The sequence below is a fragment of the Heptranchias perlo genome, chromosome 4, assembly GCF_035084215.1.
Source record: "Heptranchias perlo isolate sHepPer1 chromosome 4, sHepPer1.hap1, whole genome shotgun sequence".
Classification (NCBI taxonomy): Eukaryota; Metazoa; Chordata; class Chondrichthyes; order Hexanchiformes; family Hexanchidae; genus Heptranchias; species Heptranchias perlo.
This window is the reverse complement of record NC_090328.1, coordinates 6,329,126-6,335,585: the sequence shown is the minus strand read 5'-3', so window position 1 is coordinate 6,335,585 and position 6,460 is coordinate 6,329,126. Positions and strand designations below refer to the sequence as shown.

The following is a 6,460-nucleotide window of genomic DNA, read 5'->3' as shown; positions in this document are numbered from 1 at the left end:
GGGGCGAACTTTTGTCAAGTGATCTTTGGGTCTCTGAAATTGGCCCTCGTCGCACCCGTTCTGTGCCCATAAAACGAGTGCAACCAGGTCCAATTTTCTCCCCAAGCGATGGTGTTCTTTCTGCTTGCCTAACAGTGGAAGATATTTCCGACTGATTAATGTACCAGTCGGTCATATCGTCAACGAGTGCTTAGTTCCACTTCACTCCCCGACACGTTAACGCTCAAATCCAAACGGAAGTGCCGGTGTGTTTTAGTTCAGCACCTGCTGACTGTAAGGCCAGCTGTTACGGTAGCCGGCTGTTAACCTCTTCCAGTATTAGGCTGACAGGGAGAGGCAGGGCATCAGCAGCTTAATAACACACTGAAGGGAGAAACTGACTGGTACAAGTGAAATATCCCCTGCAACTTCCCCACTACATTTCTGCAACTTTTGCCTCAGGAAATCATTTTCCCTCTTAAAAAAAAAAATGAAGAGGGCTAAATTCCTGGATTGCTCCATTCCTATTGCCTGATGATCTAGTAGAAAGGCTTGGGTTGAAATACCTGATTTTATGCACCTTTGGGCTGCCCAATGAAAATGATGATAGCTGGGGAACGATAATGCAGTCCTGGTGTTGTAGCAGCGAGAGCGGTAGTGGGACCTGAGAGTAAAAGTTTTTACTTTCAGCCAACCGAAAGAATCGTGAGCAGGATAGGCCCGGCTCCTGCTCTACTCATTATGCCCCCCCCCCCCGATCTGGGCTGGATCTCCGTGTTTTATAATAGCAACAACAGCTTGCATTTATATAGCACCTTTAACGTAGCAAAACATCCCAAGGCGCTTCACAGGAGAGATTATCAAACAAAAATTTGATACCGAGCCACATAAGGTCATATTAGGACAGGTGACCAAAAGCTTGGTCAAAGAGGTAAAGTTTTAAGGAGCGTCTTAAAGGAGGAGGGAGAGGCGGAGAGGTTTAGGGAGGGAATTCCAGAGCTCAGGGCCGAGGCAGCTGAAGGCACGGCCGCCAACGGTGGGGCGAAGGATGTGGAGGATGCACGAGAGGCCAGAATTGGAGGAGCGCGGAGATCTCGGAGGGTTGTAGGGCAGGAGGAGGTTACAAAATTAGAGAAGGGGGGGCGAGGCCATGGGGGGATTTTATTCACATGTACTCCTTCAATCTCTCCAATGCTACCACTGGTGAAGAGGACATTTGGTTACCTTCTTAAACTTCTTTATTCCTTAGTGGGCAAAAAAATGCCAATCACTGAATATGATAAGAGACACTTGGAGCAGAATTTTCACTTTGAACCAGGAAGGGTGGGGGGGGGGGGTGGTTGGGGGGGGGAAGAGATTTTCGGGCGCGAAACCTGGAAGGTAAGTTGGTGGGTCGCGATCACTTAATGAGGCCAATTAATTTTACTTCCAGGCCTCACACCCAACAGCGGCCGGGGATCGGAGAGAGGGAGGGAGGGATCATAGGCTGAGACGAAGATCGGGGTGGTGGGGGGGGGGGGGTTGCCAGAAAGAAGATCAGGGGGCTGGAAGAAGATTGTGGTGGGGGGGGAGATCAGAGGGCCGGGGAGGAGATCGGCTGGGCCGGGAGTAGGAGAACGGAGGTCGCTGGAGGTCAGGTGAAGAGTCGGAAATAGATGAAGGTCCACAATGTGGGGGGGGGGGGGTCCACCATTGCGGGTGGGGGCCACCCTCAGGGTGGGGGGGTGCGTCTTATTGCGGGGTCTCTGTCGGCCAGGTGAGCTTGTTGGGCCTGGATGAAGCACTCCTGCTCCTCCGGGCCCACAAGCAGTGCAATAAAGGCCCTCACCTCATGGATCCGGCCCTTCCCGCCTGCTCTCACCTGATGTGAAGGAGCAGGTAAGGTTAAATTCATTTTAATTGTCCAATACACAAAACATTATGGGGGAGAAAAGAAATTGGATAAGGCTTATTATCGGGCGCGGGTAGTGCGATCTGGTATTGCCCCACGCCCGATGGCCCCTTCGCAGGCAGCATGTGAATTCGCATGCTGCCTGCTACTTACCATGATATCTCCATGCAGCCAACACTAACTCCGCTGCTGAGAGGCTGCCCGAAGAATGAGGAAGCCGGAAACGGGGCGTGCTCAGCGCACGTCATCCGCAGCCTGCACCTCTTCTCCGATGATGCACCGGAGGCCCTGGTGGAGGGGGTGGACGATAGGAGAGCCAACATGTACCTGCAGGGTGGCAGGAGACCCTCCAGACTCCAGCTCCGCAGGCATTGGGAGGCTGTGGCCCAGGAAGTGAATGCCAGGAGCATTGCACCACACATGTATAGCCCTTGTCGCCCAGTAACCAGCCTTTGACTTGCTGAGCCCAGTAAAAGATAGCTGGCACATTGGACTGCCGCATGATGAAGGTGTCGTGACTGCTCCCAGGGTAGCGAGCATCGACCTCCATGATTCAATGCATGTGGGGTCACACCAGCTGCACATTCAGGGAGTGGAAGCCCTTTCGGTTGATGAAGACGGCCGAGTTGATATGCGGGGCACGCAGGGCAATGTGTGTGCAGTCAATGGCACCCTGCACCATGGGGAAGCCAGCAATGCAAGCGAACTCGTTGTGCTTGTCTCTGTCAAGAGGGAAAGTGATGAACCTGTTCCTCATCTCGTACTGTGCGTCTGTGACCTCTCTTATGCAGCGGTGAACTGCGTACTGCGAGATGTTGCACATGTCCCCAGCAGAGGCCTGAAATGATCCTGAGCCGTAGAAGTTCAGCGCAACGGTGACCTTCACAGCCACAGGCTGCAGTTGTGGCCATACCAGCTGACAGATCTCGGTCACGGCTTCCTTGGTGAACCTCAGGCATCGGATGCAATCCTCCTCGGTCATGTTGAGGTAAGAGAATTGGTCCTCATTTACATGGCCTCCTGCTCAGTGCCCTGTGCTTCCTTGTCCTCCCTCTCCTCGCAGCTTGACCTGCTCTGCGTGGCCTCTCTGCATGCTCCCAGTCGTGCTCAATGCCCAGCGGGAGTCCTGGCAGACCATCCATGGGTGCCAGGAATGTTGTTCATCCACGGTTGTAACTTTCTGAACCGTAAGGCACTACCTGCGAAACCACACTCAAATGTATTCTACGAACTCTCACTAACTATAGAGAGCTTCAAAAAACACTTCCTAGTCCACCAGCAGCTAGAAGCAATAATCCAGCAACTAACCTGCAACACCTGCATCGTCCCTTTAAATAGCGCTGGTGGGGGGTCCTCCAGGCACTCTAAGGCACATTCAGGTGTGCGTGGTTAAGACTGGGCGTTGAGTTGAGCGTTAAGGTCGAAAATGGTGTCTATCACTTTAAATCAGCGTTGCACACTGAACGCATTTTCTCCCTACCTTACATGCTGCCGACGTTCGGTATTTGCACATGCGCTAATACCTATACCAAGATGGCGTCCAGCGCACGTCACGCTGGAAACGTGCGTGCGCAGCCAAGACGCCATCTTGGCACTTCGGGAGGCCGCATAGCGCCGAAACAATGGGCAGTACACGGCCCAATTTCTAGCCCTATGTACCTCAAGTATCTCAATGAGCTACATTGCCCTTTTAAGTATTGGCCCACTGGCTTTAAGTGGGGGCGGGACTTCCTGGTGTCTGCTGTCCACACGCAGACAAGCCTGCCTGAGTTAAACCCAGAAGTGGGCGAGTTGGAGCCGGGATGTGGTCCCGCTCTGAAAAGCTGTTATTTTAACCACCCACCCATTCTTGGTGGTTAAAATTTACCATTTGGTACTTTGCGTTCCATTAAAAAAGTAAAGAACGCACCTACTCTAGCCTGCTACAGTGGGCCCTTTACTTAACACAAAAGCACAAACTCTCCCTGACCATGCCAGAGGTTCTCCCCTTGCAGCCTGCTGCTCTCTCCCTTTTTGGTGTCCTGATTTTTTTGAAAATGCTCCTCTCTGTCCCACAGGGATCATAGAATTGTGGAATCTTACAGCACAGAAGGAGGCCATTCAGCCCATCGTGCCTTCACCGACTCATTGAAAGAGCTATCCAATTAATCCATTCCCCTGCTCTTTCCCCATAGCCCTGCAAGTTTTGCCTTTTCCAGTATATATCCAGTTCCCTTTACTTCCACCACCCTTTCAGACAGTACATTCCAGATCATAACAACTCACTGTGTAAAAAAAAGTTTCCTCATCTCCCCTCTGGTTCTTTTGCCAATTACCTTAAATCTGTGTCCTCTGGTTACCGACACTTCTGCCAGTGGAAGCAGTTTCTCCTTATTTACTCTTATGAAAACACACATGATTTTGAACACCTCTATTAAATCTCCCCCTCAACCATCTCTGCTCTAAGGAGAACAACCCCAGCTTCTCCAGTGTCTCCACGTAACTGAAGTCAGATCAAAAAGCATTGGTCTACACCGAGATGTTGGATATCTTCCTGAAGGACCAGATGTTGGTAATAAATTGCTCATTGTCTGGTGTCTGAAAGAAACCTCTTCCCATCTCCCATATTAATTACCATCCACCCGCCCCACCTGCGGAGTCACCACTCAGCACAGGGCCGCCCCTCGAGAGCTAACATTGTTTAGGCAGCACTTGCTCAGGGCACATTTCCAAATCTCTCGTGTCCGAGTCTTTTCCGTGGGGAAATAGAGAAAGAAATGGCGAATCGTGACAGAGGCATTAACCATTGCGGTTAAAAAGCGGAGAGAGATTTGATTGTGAGTGCGTTAAAGGTCAGTGTGATAACGGTGCTGACAGTTAATGCTAGGTATATACATACACCTGTATAGAGCCTATAATATGTGCATGTTGATAGAATTTGTCAGTACAGTGGTGTAACCGTGTCAGTCTAAACTCTCTGTTCTAGGCTGATAGCCCAGATTCATGACGAACTGCTGTTTGAGGTTGAAGATTCCCAGGTTCAAGAACTAGCAGGTCTGTTTATTTCAAAACCCCAGGGGGCCATTCACGTTTATGAGGGCAACTGCAGCCTCTCTTTTTACTGACTGGTCCTTAACTTGCAATTACAGTACTGCCATTATTACCAATTTACTAGGAGCTTATGACATTAGTGCTTGTGCTGGAATAAAATGCTCCGTAGTGAAAGTGATTTACAGCTCACCACCTCTGGAGAAATCTCATCTGCTTAGCTGATCTAGGCTCCCTTCATCTAGGAGTGTGAGCAAGAGAGTTAAGTGGGAAGAGAAAAGGAAGGGAAAATGTCAAACCCTGCTGTGCCTCGCTATCTCCAATGCTATGTGCCTTGTCTCTGCAAATGATGTTGATGTCTGTATTGTCCATTAATGTCAGAGTTTGCAATGTAGTGAGACCGCCTCCCCTCCTGTCAGCTATGCCTCAGTGGTAGCACTCTCGCCTCTGAGTCTGCAGGCTGTGGGTTCTTTCATTCTGTCTGTCTTTGTCTGTCTCTGTCTGTCTCTGTCTGTCTGTCTGTCTGTCTGTCTTTCTTTCTTACTTTCTTTCTGTATCTGTCTGTCTGTCGATCTTTCAGTCTGTCTGTCTGTCTGTCTTTCTTACTTTCTTTTTGTGTGTGTCTATCTGACTCTGTCTGTCTGTCTGTCTTTCTTTCTTGCTGTTTGTTCCTGTCTGTCTGTCCCTGTCTTTCTTTCTTTCTGTTTGTGTCTACCTGTCTCTGTCTGTCTTTCTTTCTTACTTTCTGTCTGTGCCTGTCTGTCTTTCTTTCATTCTTTCTTTCTGTCTGTCTCTCTGTCTGACTTTCTTTCTGTCTGTCTGTCTCTGTTTATCTCTGTCTGTCTGTCTGTCTGTCTGTGTCTGTCTGTCTGTCTTTCTTACTTTCTTTCTGCGTCTGTCTGTGTCTGTCTGCCTGTCCCTTTCTTTCTGTCTGTCTGTCTTTCTTTCTGTCTGTGTTTGTCTGTCTGTGTCTGTCTGTCTGTCCCTGTCTTTCTTTCTGTCTGTCTGTCCCTGCCTTTCATTCTTTCTGTCTGTCTGTCTTTCTGTCTTAGTTTCTTTCTGTCTCTGTCTGTCTGTCTGTCTGTCTGTCTTTCTTTCTGATAGAGACAGACAGACATTAAAGCAGTTTGGTACAAACTCATTACGCGTTCCTACATGAACACCACAATTTGAAATCTGCCTATACTCATTTTCAGTAGCACAACTGGCTCATTGCTAAATAAGAACAAAAGTTCAGTCTTCCTTCGCAACTCACTGTTGTTTTTCCAAATATAGGACTTGTAAAAAGCACCATGGAATCACTGCAAGCTGTGGAGGCTCTCGGAGTGAATCTGAAGGTACGATCCACTCAATACAACAATTGTGTGTGTGCACTCAGACTGAAGGGGCTTCAGTCCAATTAAATTACAGTTTCCCATGAGTTTTGAAAGAAAAACATAATGCCAATCATTGAAAGTGTGTCAACAGATTGAAGCATGGGTTGCATTGCTGTGAGAACTGTAGCATGGCTGTGTAGGAAGAATTAGGAGTGAATCCCATGAAATAGGATAGGATAGGAGAGGT

At 49.1% G+C, this 6,460-nt stretch overlaps 1 long non-coding RNA gene across 1 annotated transcript; it reads left to right on the top strand.

Moving 5' to 3' along the window:
- The first annotated feature begins 2,755 nt into the window (after positions 1 to 2,755).
- Positions 2,756 to 6,211, top strand: LOC137320417 (uncharacterized). The gene is made up of 3 exons (XR_010962510.1): positions 2,756 to 2,858; positions 4,836 to 4,903; positions 6,173 to 6,211. It is a non-coding gene; the product is annotated as an uncharacterized lncRNA (long non-coding RNA).
- The last annotated feature ends 249 nt before the right edge of the window (positions 6,212 to 6,460 follow it).